Here is a 20,837-nt window from a genome sequence, read left to right as displayed (position 1 = left end):
TACCACTATAAAACTACATCATCGTGTTGTTGTATCTTTTAAAGAGATCCTTGGGTTCTGATAGAAGATTTACGAGAAGAATTCCTAAAGACAATCGGTTTTGTGCTAGGAGTTTTATTAGTGCTGAAACAGGTATTACATCTAGTCCGAATATATAGTAGGAATTTGGTGTAACAACTTATAATCAGTGTGTGTTTATTCTGGACTATGTCTCGGGGTTTTTCTGCATTTGCGGTTTCCTCGTTAACGAAATTTCTGGTGTCTGTGTTATTTCTTTTCCGCATTATATTGTTTATCTTTATAACTGAAATGTCACAGGTTGTGTATAAGTTCAATCAATTGGGAATCCGACCTTTGGTTGTTGATTAAATTGATTGACACTTGGATATTGGTTTTTGATACCGTCCAAGTTATTTCTTATATTCAATCGGGCTCGCGAATTCCTACTTGTTTGATTGCGGGTTGAATTGACAAATTGAGACATAACTCTTTGATATACTTTTCTTAAGATTGAGTCTGACTGTCTAGTTGATTCTCTTGAAAGTATGTTGGAGTTAGTCCATACAGATTGCCAAACGAATTATTGGGTGTGGTTATTAGACCCCCGTTTTTTCAAAAACCAATAAGATTAAATACTGCAAGTTTATCTTCCAAAAACTTAGAATTTAAATAAATAAACCTAAAACATGTAAGATGAAAAATGTTGGAAATAACCTGTGTAATCATAATATATGCTATACCAAACCCTAGTTATCCTTCTCAAACACAAGAATAAATTCTCACAAGAAGTTTCCTAGACATAAGATTCTTGAAAAATTCTTTATCGTCCCCGAACTCCTTGTCGTCAACATACATTGGATCATAAGGTTCATGAAGAAAGGAGTCAAGTCCTACAAACCTTTTTGACTGTTGTCGAACCAGGGCCTTTTGAATCTCCAGAGATCTTAGTACAATGGATTTTATTTCCTGAATCTCCATCTTGGTTTGCTTTAACTCTTCAAGAACAATGGAAAACTTTTGAAGATTTGAGTTGTTAGCTCTTGGTTTCTTCATATTCTTCATTTTTCTCTTCAAAGTTGAATTAGAGAAATGTGATTTTCCTTTTTCCTTCATGATTGAAGAATTCTCAATCATACGGACATCTTTTCCATCAGAAGAAATAGTGCTTGGAGTCACCATAATTTTGAAATATGGATTTGTAAATACACAAATAAAACAACTCTAGAAGCAACTTTTGATGAAAAGAGTTTCAATGAAGGAATAAGAATGCCAAAATATGGAACCTATAAATATAAGTCGAATAGGGTTCACGTAAAAATAACCTCAAAAGGGTATAAAGGTCGATTTTTAACCTTTTATAATTACATAGGGTGAAATCTTTTCAATACCATTACTTGAAAAATAAAAAATTATGAATAGAAAAGATGGAAATTCAATTAATATTATTCAAGATACAAACTAGATTAGTTTCTGACCCTAGTGCCCGGTTGTACATAGTTCTAGTTTTTTTTTATCGGGCACATGAGATAAGATGCACTCTCAACACAGTTAGTCTGTGTTGGGGTGAATAGTAACTTGTTCACCACAAGGTTCCTGCACAGATTTATCAACATACCTCTTTATAGGTCGTTTAGACCTATTTCTTTTCTGTAGAGATCTAACCTTTTCCTTAGAAGTCAACTTTTTAGGAGAAGAGTTAACTTTACTTACCTCAGATGGATTTGACTTTAGAACAAGTTTGATCTTGTTTGCTAATCGACTAGCTCTCTGTTGCAGTTTTTTTTAACATACATTACTTTATGTTTGTACTTGAAACAATTAGAGATTTTGTGACCCTTAATAGTACAGTAAGGACATGTCAATGTGAATGATGGTTCAGACACCGTGGCCGAACATGCCGCTAAGCAAAGCTGAGTACCTGACACATAAGAGATAAAGTTTTCATTAGTAAGTGAAAAACCCATTACATCCTCCAGCGTTGTTGATGACGTATCATCATGAAAATTGTCAAAATTGATATGAGTATTGCTACAATTATCAAAATTGATATTTTAACCAAGGAGTGCTACACTTGATTTATCATCCTCTGTAGAATTGTAGTGATCAGATGTTTCATCAAGAGTTGCAGCAAGACCCATGTTTCCAGTGTATTTTCTATGATTTGGACACTCATTAGAAAAATGACCAAAACCTTTACACTTGAAGCACTGTGACATATCCTCATCATCAGTGTCGACAATATCCCTGTTTTTAGGAGGAACACGATCACGTGGATTAACTGATGATCTGAGTTTGTCTCTAGTGAAGCGTTTACTACTTTTCAAAAGAAGATCTCTAAAATGTCTTGTGATCAGAGAAGATGAGTTGTCAAGATCTTCATCTGATGATTCAGACTCTGTCGGATCATTCACAGAGTTGACAACACTTTTACTTTTATCAAGTAAATTAGTGTTCTTTTGTTCTTTGAACGCAATATCCTTTCCAGCCTTGGATAGACGTTCGTGATCAAAGATCTTTGACTTTACAACAAGAGTATTTCTGGAAAGTGTTTCAAGGTTGTTTCCTTCAACGATGGCGTGTTTCTTAGAATTGTATCTAACTAGTAGAGATCATAGAATTTTCATCAGAATATCCTTTTCAGGAATAGTCTTACCCAATGCAAAGGATGCATTAACAATTTCAGACACTTTGTGATTAAACTCATCAAATGAATCTTCATCAGCCATACAAAGGTTTTTCCAATCAGAATTTAGGTTTTGAAGCCTAGCTTCTTTCTCAGAGGTATTCCCTTCAAATAAAGTTGCTAAGATATCCCAAGCATCTTTAGACTTAGTGCACATAGTCACATGGTCCTGAAGATCTGGGGTAATGGCATGGATAATAACTTTTAACCCGTCCGAGTTTTGCTTTGCAGCACTAATCTCGGATTCACTATATCTTCATATGTCCTTTGCAATACCATTCTCTAGAACCGTTGGAGGATCGTAGCCATTTAAAACACGAACCCATGATTGAAAATCAAGCGCTTGTATAAAGGCACACATAGTAATTTTCCACCATAAGTAATTCGAGCCATCGAAGACTGGCGGTACGTTTATAGAGCTAACACTTCTGTCTATATAGTCAGATTGCTACAAACACAAACTTACGAGGTCTTAGCGTGTTTTCCTGCTCTGATACCAATTCAAAATGCAGAGGTACAACAACCACACCCAACTATTTCGTTCGACAATCTGTATGAACTAAACTCCAATATAATTCTGAGAGTATCAACTTAATGAAACTCAATCAAGAAAGATATCAAAGAGCTTTATCTCTTTCTCAAGACAATCAGTAAATCAAACAGATAGGAATTCGTGAACCTGATTGTTATGAGAATAACTCGGATGGTACAAAAGATCAATGTCCGAGTGTCTATCAAGTTCTATCCAACAAAATTGTGATTGAACAACACACAATTTATGATATTTAAATTATATAAATAAAATATAATGAGGAAAAGAAATAACACAGACACCAGAAAATTTGTTAACGAAGAAACCGCAAATGCAGAAAAATCCCGGGACCTAGTCCAGACTTGAACACCATACTGTATTAAGACGCTACAGACTCTAGCCTACTAAAAGTTAACTTCAGACTGGAATGTAGTTGAGACCTAACCAAGTCTCACACCGATTCAGGTACTGTCGCGTTCCTTACGCCTTTTGAATATTCCAAGACTCTGCGCACTTGATTCCCCTAACTGACGTCCTTTACAGCCTAGAAGTTGCTACGACCCAAAGTCGAACACTTATAAACAAATCTGTCTCCCACATATAAGTCTATTCTATTTGTTATTCTCGTCTTAAGATAAAGCAAAGCTAAGATATCTTATTAACAAGGAATTAATATTCACGGTTAGATGAACTCCTGACCTAAGATTCAAGCTAAGTTTGCTTAGAAAATAAGGAATCAATCTCCACCGTTAGATGGTTTAGCTTGATACACACAAATGAAATATACTTATATTCATATATGGATGAACCGTACCTAAACGTGTATAGTGATTTGGATCAATAAAAATTAACCAAAGTTAGACATATGAACACTTTTAGCTTAGTTATATTCATCTAACACTTATAGACTCAATCTGATAATCAACCAATCATGATAGATAAATCAAATATATCTAAATGTGTTTTAAGAGAGTTGTTCAAATGTTCACTATCTCATAGAAATATTCATGAAGCATTTGAAACATATTCGGCTTGGTTTTTCAGTGTACAAAGTACTTATACAATAACCAATTCATGAATATAATGCCACGGTTTGCAAACTGAGTTCGCATACCTTAAAGCATTAAGAATCCAGGGACTCCAGTTTACAAACAAAGTTCGCAAACGAACCTAGGTTCATGAGTGGACAATAGTTAGCATACAAAGTATGTGAACAAGTTGTCAGACTTACCGATTTTAGAACCTAACCACCGAGTTCGCAAACTATCATTCCGGACCTTGCCTAGTTTTTCCGTTCGCGAACCACAGTTCCGGACCCATCACAGATAAACTCGTTCGCAAATAAGAGTTCCGGACCCGAACTAGTACTTCACAGTTCGCATACTGGGTACGCATACCGTGTTGTATCCAGACATTTGTAGTAGTTCTAAGACACTCGTTAATCGATTTGAAACATCCTTAGAAGACGACAATGGTAATCTTACACATACTACTTGCTTCAAGTAATTTTCAAATAATTATTTGATAAATACGAAACATGCCAAGTTAACATCAAATAAGATCATGTAAGATGTTCAAGGTAACAACTGAATTGTTTTCAAATAAAGTTATCAAGTAGATGATGAAGCATTCTAAGCTTTATACTCATATTTCAAGAATTATATAAACGAGATAAACTCGAATCGAAAATTCAAATGTGTATAACATAAGGTCTATATAGCTATACGACTAAGTCTCATTGGTAGATAGAATTGAATGGACTTCTGAGTGATAGATAAGGTTTAGTCTCCACATACCTTTTGTCATCTAAGTTCCTCCAAGATATTCAGTAGATCTTCTTCTACAATTGGTGAACGCTGTGAAGTATAATGCTCAACTACACACTTCTATCCTAATCCGAGACGTAGCTATAAATAGACTAGAAATCAAGATATAGTTTTGATCAACTAACAGTGGGTTAGTCAATTAATATTTGTGGAGATGTTGAAAGAATTTTAGAGACTTCTAAAATCTCTTGCTAGTCAATAAAGAGTTCTTAAAAATCTCAAACAATCTCTGATATTGGATCGTGACTTTCTAAAAGTATTCATAATTCTTTGTTATTGGATTCAGAATTTGAAATCAATGATTTATGGTTTTGAGAAACTTGTAGAGACTTTTATTACAAAACATACCATAAATGGCTAAAAGAAAAGTCTCTCCAAAGTAGGTGATAATTGGAGAGACTTTTTTCTTTCTCTTTTCTTTAAGGATTAAATATCAAAATATTAAAAACAACAACCAAACAAGCTACATTTATATTCATAAAAAATGAAGAAAAAAAAATAGTTGTCTTAAAAAACCCAATAAGTTTACTAGAGATTCAAATCCCTTCTTTTCGTCTTGCTTTGATTTTATTGGAAAAATGGTTACAATTTCAATTAGCCATGCATATACTAATACATTTTCATTAAAATATTCATATATTCATTTTATAAAATAAATAAATATATTGTTTGTCTCATGTGTGTAAGCTGAAATTCATATATGTATGTTTTATTATCTCAATGAATCACCATAATTCCTTGAAAATCATTCAGAGAGTCTCTCAAAATCTCTAAACTCACGGAGAGTCACCCAAAATCTCTTGCATAAAAAGTCTCTGAATGTCTCTACTAATCCCAATTGAATAACCTCATGTAAACTTGACAAACAAGCTTGAGATAGCAATGCTTACGAGTTGGACCGAGAAATGCTCTAACACTTATGTCATAAGAGAAGGATCTCAAGAATAATCAAACTAGGTGCAAATCAAGAGATAACCACCGTTAGTCAATCAAATCAATAATCGAAAACTAAAATATCAATGTAATTCTAGTTTCCCACTAACGGCACCAATAGACGCTTCTTGATCTCAAAGAAGTCTTTAAACTAGCGGAAGTAATAAATTTCGTTTAATTAGGTTACTCTCCTCTCCAAGATAGTATTACGAGAATACTATTAGTCGCCCACATCAGAAACAACAAGGATGAAGTTTGCCTGGCTCAGGATAAGTTTATAAGAAGAAAAAGGTTTACTATTTTTAGACCAAGGTAGTTTGGACACCAAGGAATTTTCATAAACGAAGATATTATTAAGATATGCAATAAAGCACCTAAATTCAGTTTTATAAATTCGAACCAATATCCAACTGTATAACGTAAATCTTCATGGAAAACTCAATATTAACTAGCACTTAACTAATATATATTTCCCGAGTTATGTCTTGGTAGCTAGTAAAACAAAACATATTAATTTTGAAAATCTTAATAAGCTTCTCTACAATTTCGGTTTGGGATCTCACCTTGAGTATCAAGAAATATTTTTGAACAATTAAAAAATAAGATTTCAGCACATGTTCAAATTACTCACTATATCGACATCTTGAACTTTCATATTTTGTAAACCCTCACACAAAGCCTAAAGTGTAGATGACTTATAGAAATCGGTTATTTCCTATTGGGATCGGTTTTACCATGATACCTACAACAAATTAGGATCGGTTCTACCTTGACTCCCAATATAGGTAGGGATCTGTTCTACCTTCACTCCCAACATAATCTAGGATCAGTTCTACCTTGATTCCCTATATATATGTTAGGATCGATCCAACCTTATGATCTTCAATAAATACTGGACCTTCAATCCTTTTGATTTCCTTTCGACTACGAAACAGGTTCATACGTCTACTTCCTTAAACTCATGTAATTAAACATAGTTTTCTAGGTATGAAATCAAACCCATGTTCACTACACAATCTAGTAACAAGTTACAAAGATTATGTCGATGTCGCAATTACAAAGTTCAAAAGATAAACATTATACTTCGTAAACCAATATACCAATATAAAACACTTATCATTATTGATATATAACTCCGCATATTCCTTGACACTCTGATAACAATATGATGATCAAGTCTATTATGCTAGAGTTTCATATATATAACTTTGCATGCTATGTTTTCAATCAGACACGACTTGAAAGCTTACGATATAGAAATGAAAACAAGTCAAGTTTCATGCATTACTAACCTCAAATGGAAGGATGATGTTATCATTGATGTCGATATGTCTTCGGAATCTTCAGATACTCAGAGTAATACTTGTATGTCTTAACATTTATATACTTCCTAGTCTAACCTAACGAAGTTACTCTAGTAATCTAATCAAACGACTTTTAAGTTTTGATAACAAAAGACGACAACCAACCTTGACATACCAACGCTTGGTGGGTTCAATCGAGCAATGCTCTAACATTTGGTGTGGAAGGAAATAAAATATACACATAAGAAAAGAAAATTATCTTAGGATCTGGTTAGGATTATTTTAAGACTGGTATCTGTGTTTGGTATGTGATCGGATTTTATATTCTCTATATCATTTTAGAAAATTAGTTTATGTGTTTGTCAGTTTCGATTAAAGACTCATAGTAAAGATGCATCCTCAAACCAGATCCCAAGCTAAAATCCTAAAAGCTTTGAGTGGGAATGTTTATGATCAAATCTTAGATCTTGATGATTGTGTCAAGAAATCTAGATGTGAGAATATTTATAAAGATAGCTGAAGCCAAGATGAATCGTCATCTCATGCACGAGTCACAAATCTTCTTGTCCAAAATAGTTTGGATTCTAAGATTGTTATCTTCAGTCTTCGATAAGTTCTCCCCAGTACCTTTGAAACCCATCACAAACCGGCAGCACTACTAAGAACTGTTATCCGTAATCAAAAGAAGCCGATTGAACTTGGAATCAATAATATGGAGTATGGTCGCAATATTAATCGAAAGGTTAATGCTTTAGACTGTGAACACAATCAGGATACTATTTATCGGATTCGGAAAATCAGTAGTGATGCTATGATTCATATATTGAATCATATTAATTAAAAAGTTAATGCTTTAGCCTGTGAACACAAACTAATATTGAACCATATTTTGAGAGAATTTTATATTTATAAATTTATTTTCATTTTTAGGTAGCGTTACTATTTTATATATTATTCGAGACATATTAATGCTTAAGGAAAACTTCTAAAATATATTATTTTATAATTTTATCGAGTTTATTATTTTAATATTCTTTTAACGAGAATATAATATTATCGAAAAATATTTTTAAAGAAGTTATATTGTATTTCTTTTGCAAAAACGGAGGGAGTATACATTATGCACGAATATTAATTGGTAATTTTTCTTGGATATGGAAGGGTATTGTCAATAGTTTTTTTTTTTCAATTCTAATATAGTCAGGAAAATAAATGATGGTAATTCTACTAGAATTTGGTCTTCAATCTGGTTACCTGGTACTTCGTATCCGCCTCTGTCTATTAACCCTGATTTTCATGATTATACTTTTGTTAGTGAGCTTATTGATGTGCAAAATCATTGCTGGAATATTAACCTTTTAAATTCTTTATTCTCTCCGAATGATGTTATCAAGATTAGAATTGTTAGGTTTAATCTACAGCTTAAAGATAAAGTTATGTGGGATCATACGAGTAATGGTAAGTTTACTATTAAATCACCTTATAAGGTGTATATGAATGATAGTTTTTCGGTTGAAGATGTCTCTTTTTGGAAGAAAGTTTGTTCTTTAGATTGTCTTCCTAAAATTAAGTTTTTCATGTGGAAGATTTTTGCGCAAATGCTTCATGTCAATACTATGCTTAAAAGTTATAATCCTTCAATTGATGATACTTGTCCTTTGTGCAACAATGATATGGAGTATCTGATACATGTATTCTTTCATTGTCCTATTGCTTCTCATGTGTGGTTTGGTATGTCTCTTCAAGATCTGGTTCAATCTGATTTTTCCTGGATTGAAGATTTCTTTCTCAGCGGGTTTGATAGTCACTTGGGGCTGTCTCCTTTTGCTGTGAATTAACCAAGTATTGGGGGTATTATTACGTGGTTTATTTGGAAGACAAGATGTGATGTGATATTCAAAAAAATCTCTATTAATATGGATAAAATTATTTTAGATGCTAAAAAAAATACTTACGTTGCCCCTTCTTTGACTGCTAAGGAAGTTAATAGAGAGGTTAAAACTTTAGTAAATGTCGTGGAGTATACCATGTTTTTAGATGGATCCTTTAAGAGTTTCCACATGTGGTTGGGTATGATTCTTTGTGATAATGCAATAAGAATAGTTCGGTTTCGCTTGGACTTTGGACTGATTTCAGAAGCAGTTGGTGCTGAGGCGACTGCGCTTTTTCTAGCTATCTCCTGGGCGAAGGAGATGAATCTGTCTAAAGTATCGTTTGTGAGTGATTGTCTCCAACTAGTGGATTTTGTTAATGGAGACAGTGTAAATATAGAATGGAGATGTAGTGATCTGTTGGAAGACTGCAGGGTTTTGCTTTTGAAAAGTACTAATTATAATGTTTTTTTTTAAGCGATAAAAAAAAATATTAGCTGACCGGCTTGCACGTCGGGCTAGAAAGTATTGTATTAAGGATAATTGGGTCTCTCTTTTCCTCATTTTTTGATAAGAAAGGAACCCATATAGGATGTTTGTATTTCCCTTCTTGGTTAATTTAAGGTGTGTTTTTGAGAAAATCAAACCAGTGCCGAAGACTTTAATTGATTAAATTAATAGCTTCCTAGAAACTACCCCTCCACCACTTCCTCTTAAGATTTCATCTACTCAGAAGACCAATTTCTCGAGTAAAACATGGTCAAAGCTAAACACAGGCTGGATAGTCTTCGTAGATACCTCTTTCAAAAAGGAGGATTTGTCGATGGGATATGCTTTTATCCTGTACTCAGTGGACCATGAGGCATTCATGCACTTATCAGCGGGAACAGAGTGGGCTGCCTCAGCCCTACGCGCAGACACAAAATATTTGCTAAAAGAGGTTTCATGGCTAAAGGAAAATATCTTATCTAGTGTCTCAATAGTCACCGACTGTAAAATTCTGGCGGACTCAATTAATAAGGTTAGCGCGAATATCTCTTGGACAACAGAAAACTCTATGCAGGAAGTTAAGACGATTTTGAAGGATCTCCCTCAAGCTCGAGTCAACTTTATTGCAAGGAAGTATAATTCTGCAGCAGAATTCATCGCAAAGGAAGCAAGGATTAAAAAACTTCAGCAAATGTCGACTTAGTTAACTCAAAAATTTCAAAAAGCTAGCATCTTATTTAATGTTTTTGAAAAAACTGACCTTGTGAAAAAAAAAAGAAAAAGATTATGGTGTGTTTCTCGGCAACAAAAAAACAAAAAAACATTATGCACGATGTCTCTGCCATTGAAACAAAGTTATAAAATTTTATTTGAATAAATTCCAAATCATGGATGGTTGGATTCAAGGGTTTGAACCATAGCCTTATACCTGTACCACTTGGCACAAACTAAAAAATACACAAAATTCACAATCTCAATCAGACTAATGGTGTAATAAAAGTAATCCAGTCTCCCTTTATTTAGATCCTCAGCCAACCAATTCCCAGTCGCAGCGCCTTCAGTTGTTTGATGTACCACAGAGACCAGAAAACCACTTGCATAACTCCCTACCCCAATGGCAAGGTAGTATACAGATACTCCAATGCTTCTCATGTTCTCTGGAAATTGTTTGTAATAGAACTCAACTTGACTAATGAGGCCAAATGCTTCGGCAAGGCCACTTAAAATAAGTTGAGGGATCAACCAAAGCCCTGGCATAGATGAAACAGCACCACCACCTTTGGCATAACCTAGAGTAGGATGGGTTTGATCTAAGTTTCTTCGCCTTTCTTCGGCTAATGCAGAGACCAACATAAATAGTGCAGATAGGAATGTTCCAATTCCTATCCTCTGGAGAAGTGTGATACCACCGAATTTTCTCAGGGATGGTACAATAAGTCGATCATAAATAGGGATCCAGACAACAATGGTTAGCCAGGAGACTGCCGTGTAAGATGCACCAAGAATCTTGAAGTTGTTATTGCCTAGGCGCCTATCTGACTGAAGAGCTTGGTAGACCACATACGTCTGTTGTTGGGTTGTCGCGATATGTAAAATTGCAGATGAAACCCAAATAAGAAGTACTCTAACAAGACATTTTACCTCTTCCACTTTTTGCATCGTACAAAGTCGCCATGGATTAGCAGGTGATCCATCTTCGTTGATCTGATCCTCATTTGTTAATATCGCAGCCTTGTTGATAAAGCTGATACCATGGAAAAACAAATATGACATCGGGGCAGTGTGGTTACACTTTGTTGCCCATTATATGAAATGAATGCATCTAGAAAACAAAACAATTAGCTGAAACAAGCACCTCATCTGTGAGAGGGTTGTTGAACAAGAAAAGGTTCTCGGTGAGTTGTTCTCTTATAATAGAAAGAAAGGCGCCGGCAAAAATAAAAAATAAAATCACGTACAGACTCCTACAGTTCAACCCGTTGTGGAAGGTGCTACTGATCCCACCATTCCTCCTGGTTTTGAATCCCATAACAGGTTTCATGGTCTCGAAGAAGAAGAAGAAGAAGAAGAAGAAGGGGAGGTAGCCTCTTCCGACTTGGTTTTGGAAGATTCAGGGGTAAGCATCGCAAGGTCGTCATCGTCCAAGCCAATTATAGGAATCGGAATGAAATTGAGTATCAAACCCAAAGGTACAGGTATGCTCCCTGATGGTACTCCTCGTTTAAAAAAGAAAAAACTTCCCAAGTCTAAAGCTCCTATGGAAGTCTCGGCAAATAAACTCTTGGAGTTTTGGTCTTCATGGGGTTTGGAATTTCCACCTCCGAAGACTAATCGTGAAAAAATGTTTAACGATCTCGCAAAAAATCATGATGGTTTAGTTATAGACGATCTTGACGAGTCTGCTAACTGACAATAGGCAGCGGTCCTCATTGCAGTTAGCAAGTTGCTCTTTGATTCTTGTCCTACAAGCCGTGTCTTCTTCTGTTGACACTCTTTGTATTCTTAGAAATATCTTAGCTTCAGTTTTTTCGTTGTTTTTGTGGGCTTTAGCTCATTGTCAGTTGTATTCGCAGACACACAGCTTGTGTGCATTTTAATCTATTCTCTTTGATCGATCAAAAAAAAAAAATAGCTGAAACAAGCACACACACACACTTCTCAATAGATGAACTTGGCATAGGCTTCTTACCAAAACTGATTGGTGTAATGAAGTTCGGAGTTGGTTGAACTCTTTGTAAAATGTTTGAAAAGAGAGGTTTCTGGATCCTCTGGTTGCTTTAAACTGCATTTCTTTGCTGCAGCCACCAGAACTTGAATTATGCTTGTGATAGGACTCCCCTCAGGTTTTACTTTAACATATATTCTCGATCCCATGAAGAAGAGTAAGCATGCAATGAACATTAAACAGGGGGAATAGCTAGTCCCAGAGCCCAGCTTAAGTTAGATTGCACGTACACGATGAATGTCAAAGACAATATAAAGCAAATGGAGATGACACAATAATACCAATTCATGAAGCTGTCAATACTTTTCTTGCCAGAATCTGTTTTGGGATTGAACTGATCAGCTCCAAAGGCCATGTTACATGGCCTAATCCCACCCGAACCAATGACTAATAGAAGTAGCGCGACCAACAGGAAAGCCCATTGTGATGCAGTAGGTTGTACACATAAGCTTTCTTTCGTTCCGCAAGTGGGAGGATGTAATTTGGAGATGGTCGCTGTCAACATCACCAGAAAAATTCCCTTCAGGAGAAAAGGTGAATCAGAAAAATATGAAATACATTTAAACCTCTAATTTATTAGCATTGGGACCACTAAATTTAATTAATTTAAAGAGATATTAAATTATCAATAAATTAATAATTTATTATTTTAAAAATAAATTAATAATGTATTAATTAAGAAAATATTTCCTATTGATAATGTCAATAATTGAATTTGATTCATTTAATTTGAACGATTTGGAATTTTAACTATTTTACTATTGACTACAACGTTTTTTATTGCAATATAATAATGCAACTCCGGATCTTATCAGTGCATTGCAAACTATTAGGGATGAAACACAATTAGATTTTAACTTCAAAGGAAAACAAGCAACTATTAATTCATATTTTCCTAAAGTTTGATATGTATAAAAAAGAAATTCAATTTTTTTTATTAGTAATTATTAGTTTATATAACATTTGAGACCTATAAATATTTAAGGGAGATCGTTAAAAAGTATTAAATTATTATATTATCTAAATTATTATTTTAGCATTACAGGTCCGAAAAGGACTAAGAAATTTTATTATTTTAGTGAGATTATTATTTTAGCGAGTATTAATTTACAGAGATTCTAGTGTAGTACATATTTACTTAGAGCACAGAATGGAATATTGATAATAATATCTTAAAGCTTCGTACCATAAGAGAAGCTATTGACGCAAACCCGAGTGTCTTGAAGCGTCCGAAGTAAGCATCGGCCAAGAAACCTCCTATCAATGGTGAGATGAAGGTGGTTCCGTTGAAGACCTTCATAAGTATGGCAGCACTAACATGCTTGATGTTGAAGACTGTGGTGAAATAGACTACAAGGTTGGATGATGTTCCCCAAGTTCCCGAGTTTCTCAAACATTTCATTCCCTGCATTTTACATTGACGATAATCATAGGTAGAAAATGAACTTTAAAGTACTCGTACTTCTTTCTTTTCTGAAACAATGGCATGCAGTAGTTATAAGATAAGAACAGAAACTTCATATTGTTATTTGTGCATAAGATCTTCCGTAATTGTGTTTTATTGCCCAACAAGGCTAGTATAGCATAAAATATCTAGCGGTAAGTGCATGCATCATAAGGACAAGGCCATAAGTACAACTTCTTTTCAACTTTTGAAACGAACATGCATAATTACATGGTTTCTTGTATTGATATATTGTTGCAGCGAGAGTATTCCGCAGCCGTTCGATTTAGAGGCGTACCTATGTACTAGCTATATATCTCTATCGAGTTACATACCTATTATGAAGGGCATGGCTTTGATTCCTCTATGTCTGATCTCAGTTTCATTAGATATCGCAGCTTTCTCTTCCTCCATTGACGTGTTCTTGAATAAAACCCAAGATTATATTGTAGTGCTTCTTATGCTTCTCCTTCATGAGCCTCTCATCATATATAGAACATCATAAAAGATTTGATACCTTATTGCCTTGCGTCATTTCATCACTTAATGGTGGGGATCCCTAAATTATTTAACTAGCAATAATGTTGGAAACAATGGGGTTTACTGTAGCTGAATCATCATCAAATAGTTGAAAGTTATTTTTTCTTTTTGCTGCAAGTTGAAAGTAGAAATCTTTTTGATAGACAAGAAATTGCAATTACACTAATATGGAATCATCGATGCACTTAGTGGTGGTGGTCCTTGAACTGAGCGAGATGTGGCATATATGCTCTATGTATAGACTTATATGATCTATATCGATTCCCGCAAAACAAACAGGTTCCTTTTCATGTCATTGGTAAAATTTAGAAATGCGAATGAAGTAAACAGGTACATGGAGCTATATCATAATTACTGAGCTTATTATATATATTATCGTTGGCAAACCGGGGAACCGTGTTCTATTTCCTTCATTCATATTGCGACGAAATCGAGTTTGTCTCCTGAATTTAGCCGGAATTCTTTTGATCTGATTAAAAGTTGGCTAAATATTGTAAAGAATTAGCAAGTGGATTTGTAAGTGGGATATGTGCATTTGTTAGTGTGATCTTGCCTTCTAATGACATCATCACTTGTAAGTCATCTTCTCACGGCCTTTCTACCAGTGCTAATGTGAAGCATAATCCCTCTGCAGTGGTACTCAAACTACAGCTTCAATCGGTCATTCGACAGTAACAACCAACAGTTACATGAGTACTTGGAACGAAGGAAAGTGTACAGGGAATAATATACTCAGGGCTACTCAAGGGAGTTGGGCTGCCCGCTGTGCCGTATCAAAATTAAAACTCAGGGCTGCCAAAAAAAAAAATCATACCCTCAAATGAGAGTATGACACCTCCTCCACGGAATCAATTTTCTTTTGTTAGAAATGAGGTTTTGATTCTATTTTTATTTTCTGAAGTACCATGAGGATTAGGGCTTCAAGATTTCATTCCGTCTTGAAAATCTCAATAAAATATTGAATGAAGACACTACAGTAATGTTCTTGAAGGAGTCTAATCTTTAGGGTTCCTCCTTTACAAGTGGTTCTACTAGTGGAGCTCATAGTAGAATTCCTGCTAACAGGCAAACAAAAGGTTTGTTTCATTTGATTTTGCTTCTTCCATTTTGTGGTTTCTACTGTTCTGAAGTTCAAATTTAGGCTGTTTAGGTTAAAAAAAGAAAACAACAATTTCCTGAGGTTTTGGAAGTTTTAACAAAGTCACAACCTGTACTAGAGTAATAAAGTAATCTAGTCTACCTTTGTTTCGTTCCTTTGAAACCACTGAAATTTCTAACATAAGGTTAATTATTACCTAAATTGATCGGTGTAATCAAGTCTAGAGCTTATAGTAATTTTTGGAAAATTGTTGAGAAAGAGACTTTTGGGTTATCTAGATGGATTAACCGCCATTTCTTTGTTGCAGCAACCGAAACCTGAATTAAGCTTAAGTTTGATTGCTTGTAGAGAATCACAGGTACCAATAAGCATGCGGAGATGACAAAGTAGTACCAATTGACCAAGCTGTTAATACTCCTCTTAAAGGCTTAATTTTTCAGATTGAATTGGGCAGCTCCAAAAGCCAAATTGCATGCCCCAACCCCACCTGAACCAATTACTACAAAGCACATAATAGAACAGCCCATGTAGGTGCAGTAGGTTCAGAATGAAGGTAGCTATCATTTGCTCCCCAATTTGGAGGATGTAATTTGTCGATCATCGTAAACTCAGCATTTGGATGTATGTTACTAAATTCTGAACATTTTATTGCAGAAATGAAGTTCCAGCCGAGTTTCTTTTTCCGCCACGATGGGAGAAAATACGGAAGCGAACCCCAGGGTTTCAAAGTTAGTATTGGCTACATATGATCCTATTAAAATTTGAAGTTCCGTGGAAGGCATTCATGTAGATGGTGTCAGTTACTTGCTTAATATTTAGCACTTCAGCCAGATAGATTACGAGGTCTGTCGCTGTGCCAAAGGTACCAAGTCTCTGAATCATTTCATTGCCTGCATTACTTTACATTTGCTATCACTTTACAGTGCATGGAAAATAGAGTGACTATATATTGTTTATGCATGATTAAGAAGAATAACTATCTATTAATTTATCTTTCTTTCTCTCATCACTATAGCTTGTCTATCATGAAGGGCATGGTTTTGATTCCTTCATTTTTTACTTCTTTACCATAGTTTAAGCATTTGATTGAATCCACACATGACATTTTATAAACATCTGTCCATCAATAAATGTCACACAAAAGAAAAATGGTCTGAATCAGTCATCAGATACATGCATTTATCTGTAATAATAGTATTGAACCTAGAAATTTTTGGGGGCCATTTTCCAATCCATTTAATCCATGGATAATGGATGTTGCAACAAAGTAATAATTATATATCAGTGACTTTAATGTATGTTGTTTGTTCTATATTCTTTTTATTTTCATATAATCACAGTCAATTGATGCTTTTTATACTTTGAGATTTCTTGTTTGTCACCTATAAGTTTTGTGGATATCGAATAATTTGTTCTGCTCAAATGTTTTGTATCTTAAGTTATGTGATTTTGCACTTTATTTATCTCTTTATTTTCATTTTTACTTTTGCGAAACTTTTTTTCTTAGACTGAATAATCTCTAAGCATTACTTGAACAATTGGTTGACAGAGGGGAAACTACATTTATTAACATTAATTAGAGATTTGACAAGAGCGGATCTAGTCATGAACTCATGGTCGTGAGGAATTTTACTGAAATTACATATACCTTGATGATAATTATGCTGCTTTTATTGTTAGGTAACCATAGGGGTATAGAAACATGACACGAGGGAAGTAAAACTAAGAAAGATTCATTTTATTATAGCAAGTGAACAAAACATTTTGCAGTGGATGGGTGTTTTGTCCTGGGCATTCCTTCTTGGGGCATTTTCGATGGAACTGGTTCCTTGTACCTGTACCACCTAGAACATAGTACAAAATAGAAAAAGTTTACAACCCCTATCCCAGTTATGGTGTAATAGAAGTAATCCAATCTTCCTTCGTTTAAATCCTCTGGCAACCAATTCCCAGTTGCAGCCCCCTTAGTTGTTTGATGAACTATAGAAACCATGAAACCACTAGCATAGCTTCCTACAGTAAATCCAAGTAAGTAGACAGACATTCCCATGCTTTTCATGTTTTCTGGGAACTGCTTGTAGTAGAACTCGACCTGACCAACAATGCTAAATGCATCCGCTAGACCACTGATACTAAGCTGAGGAATCAACCAAAGTGCCGACATAGAAGAAATGGCACCACCACCTTTAGTAGTACCCAAAGTTGGAAACATAAGAGCAGTGTTCCTCCTCCATTGTTCGATTATTGCAGAGACTAACATCATGATCGCGGATAGGAGGGTACCAATTCCTATTCGTTGGAGAATTGTGATGCCACCTTCTTGACCTGTTATTTTTCTTAGTGATGGTACAATAAATCGATCGTAAATAGGGATCCAAATGGACATGCTAAGCCAGCAAAAGGCTATGTAGGAGGCAGCAGGAACCTGAAACTTGCCGATGTGCCTATTTGATTGCAAGGCTTGGAAAACTGCATATGTGTGTAGTGAGGTAGTTGGTATATGGAAAACTGAAGTTGAAGCCCAAATAGGAAGTACTCTTACTAGACATTTTACTTCTTCCACTTGTTGAATTCTACATAGTCTCCATGGATTAGCTGCTGATCCATCAGCGTTGATCAGATCGTCAGCGCTTACAATTGCAGCCTTATCAAGGAATCCGTTGCATCGTAACCAATGATAAACACAAGTAGATAAGTATGATTAGTTACACTTTGAAGTCCTCCTGATGTCCTATTTATTTAGTTTGCTATTTGGCAAACTTGGCATGTGAGGTCAACCTTGAACAAGTGGAATCAAGTACCTAAAAGCAGCATATTACTGATTTAATATTTTAGCTACATAGGAATGCCTGAGCTGCAGAAGTGGGGTCATTCTTACCTAAACTGATTTGTGTAATCAAGTTTGGAGTTCATAGAATCTTTTGGAATATGGTTGAAAAGAGAGACTTCTGGATATTCAGGTTGGTTTAGCTTCCATTTCCTTGTTGCAGCCACCAGAACTTGAATGACGCTCGTAACAGGACTCCCCTCGGGTTTCACTTTTACGTAAATTCTTGAACCCAGGAAGAAAAGTATGCAGGCTATGAACATTAGGCATGATGGTAGAGCTAGTCCGATGCTCCAGCTAAGGTTAGATTGCACATAGACGATGAGGGTCAGTGACACTACTAAGCAAGAGGATAAAACAAAGTAATACCAATTAATGAAACTGTTAATGCTCCGTTTAGAAGTTTCATTCCTCGGATCGAACTGATCAGCTCCAAAAGCCATGGTACATGGCCTAATACCTCCAGAACCAATCACTAAGAATCCCATTGCAAGTAATAGAAAAGCCCATTGAGGTGCAGTAGGTTGAATACATCACTTATTTTCCTTCACCTTGCAATTCGGTGGGTGTAATTTGGATACAGCCGCCGTTAATGTCATAAGAAACATCCCCTTCAGGAAACAAGAAAATGTGAGGATAAATATATATGTATACGAGCATTTACCAACATGTAAAATGTTATAGCTTACTCTTTGCAGTTGTGTTTACATTTATTAATACTAAATTACGGGTAAACTACTATACCACAAGCGAAGCTATAGAGGCAAAGCATAAGGTCTTGAAACGTCCCAAGTAAGAGTCAGCATTATAACCTCCTATTAGTGGTATAAAGAAGGTGGTTCCCAGGTAGACACTGCCAACTATAGCAGCAGTGACATGCTTAATGTTGAAAACCGTGGTGAGATAAACCAGGAAATTCGAGGATATGCCAAAGGTCCCAAGTTTCTCAAATATTTCATTTCCTGCAGTTGTTTATATTGATTATTGTATGTCGAAAACAGACATGAGAGTTTAGCTGCCATTTGCATGGTAAGAAGTAATAAAAACTCAAGGAAATCGCAAAAACAAACTTGCGCCAGTTTACTGCAATAGTATGACTTAACGTGACTGTACATGCAATGATAAACTGATCTCGAGACCATTTAAATCAAGGAACTCTGTGATCCTTCTCTCTAAATATTACTTACCTGTTAAGAAGGGCATTGCTTTAATTCCTCTGTATTTGATTTCATTTGCATTTGGTGTTGTGATCTTCTCGTCCTCCATTCGGTCACCTTTGCTTGGTTACGGTTTCCTTGTTATCCAGTTTGATATACCCCAGCTTCTTTTTATGGCGTTGTCAGGTGAAACAGTTCCGTCAGATATCAAAAAGCTGATGCAGTAATAGTGGTGTCACCAGGTAGCATCTTAATCTCTGTTTTTGAGTGCAAAACCCTGAAGACCTCTAAAGTTATACTGGCAAAATAGCAATGTTGTAAGCGAGTGGGTTACTTGAAATAGATATAAAAGGTAAGACTAATGGTGCTGACCTAAATTACGCTGGACCATGATTGAGTCTAATTGTGTTGCTCATTAAGCATTGGGTCGACAAGTATCACACTTATATACAACTAGTGATGTACTTTGTAAAGGAGTGCGAGTACATCCGGATAAGCAGGAGAAGTATGATGCTGTCATTATGAACAGAGTCAGTGACGTATAGCTATGTTATGCCTTAAATATTTTAAGTAGCATAAGAAGTACGCTTAGAAATACTTTTCCTTTTCCATTGTCGAAGACAAGAGACTTCTAACTGACTCGACGTGTCATCATCAATTCATATCCATTCAGTGTATCTTTTGTATTTTTATGTTAGTTGGAAAGTCCTTGGCATGTTTAATTCTTGCATCCATCTTAGTTTACTTCACTCAAGTTCAACCATTCATTTGTTGGAAAGGAAAAGAAAAGGAAATGGATGTGATCTCTTTTCCTTCTAAAAAGTAAATATTCTTGTTTTTAGAAAATTTATAAATGTCAGTCAAAAGTAAATGACGCACACTTTGTTTCTGTAATTTTAATTAGGAAGAAGCATCTTTTTTTCTCCACCATGAATGTTGCAACCAGATCATGACTTGTGTACTCCAACATACTGAGGTCTAAATGCACGAGGTTACCAGTATTTAGAAAAATAATACTACTACTTGGTTTCTCTATTAGTTGGTCATTTAAAATGTAAGTAACCGATCAAAAAAAAAATGTAAGTAGGTCTCTTCCAAAAACAGCTTTAATTAGAAATTTTGGGTTTAAACGTCTTTTATAACACCCATTTTAAGAAAAAGTACACTCGGGACCTTTGTATGCTGAAATGAAAAGTAAAATAGAACAGATTTTTTCTTGTCAAGGGTGATCTCATAGAGAACAGAGGCCGTCTATCTTTACAAAAATATAGTATTTCATTTCTTCCACTTGTTGCATCCAACAGAGCCTCCATGGATCCGAACGTATCATGCAGATAACTTCATCACAAAGTAGAAAAACTAGTAAACTACTACCAAACATTTTTTTTTTTTTTTTTGAAGCAAAAG

The 20,837-nt window shown here is 35.1% G+C and overlaps 1 long non-coding RNA gene and 2 pseudogenes across 1 annotated transcript; 1 reads left to right on the top strand and 2 right to left on the bottom strand.

Moving 5' to 3' along the window:
- Nucleotides 1-10,477: 10,477 nt before the first annotated feature.
- On the bottom strand, nt 10,478-14,294 carry LOC113276034 (annotated as a pseudogene).
- Nucleotides 14,295-15,131: 837 nt separating this feature from the next.
- LOC113276033 lies at nt 15,132-20,324 on the top strand. Its single transcript, XR_003323867.1, has 3 exons — nt 15,132-15,423; nt 16,101-16,308; nt 19,617-20,324. It is a non-coding gene; the product is annotated as an uncharacterized LOC113276033 (long non-coding RNA).
- LOC113276032 lies at nt 17,078-19,621 on the bottom strand (annotated as a pseudogene).
- Nucleotides 20,325-20,837: the final 513 nt, after the last annotated feature.

Source organism: Papaver somniferum, chromosome 4 (assembly GCF_003573695.1).
Source record: "Papaver somniferum cultivar HN1 chromosome 4, ASM357369v1, whole genome shotgun sequence".
Classification (NCBI taxonomy): Eukaryota; Viridiplantae; Streptophyta; class Magnoliopsida; order Ranunculales; family Papaveraceae; genus Papaver; species Papaver somniferum.
This window is presented reverse-complemented; position numbering and strand designations above follow the sequence as displayed.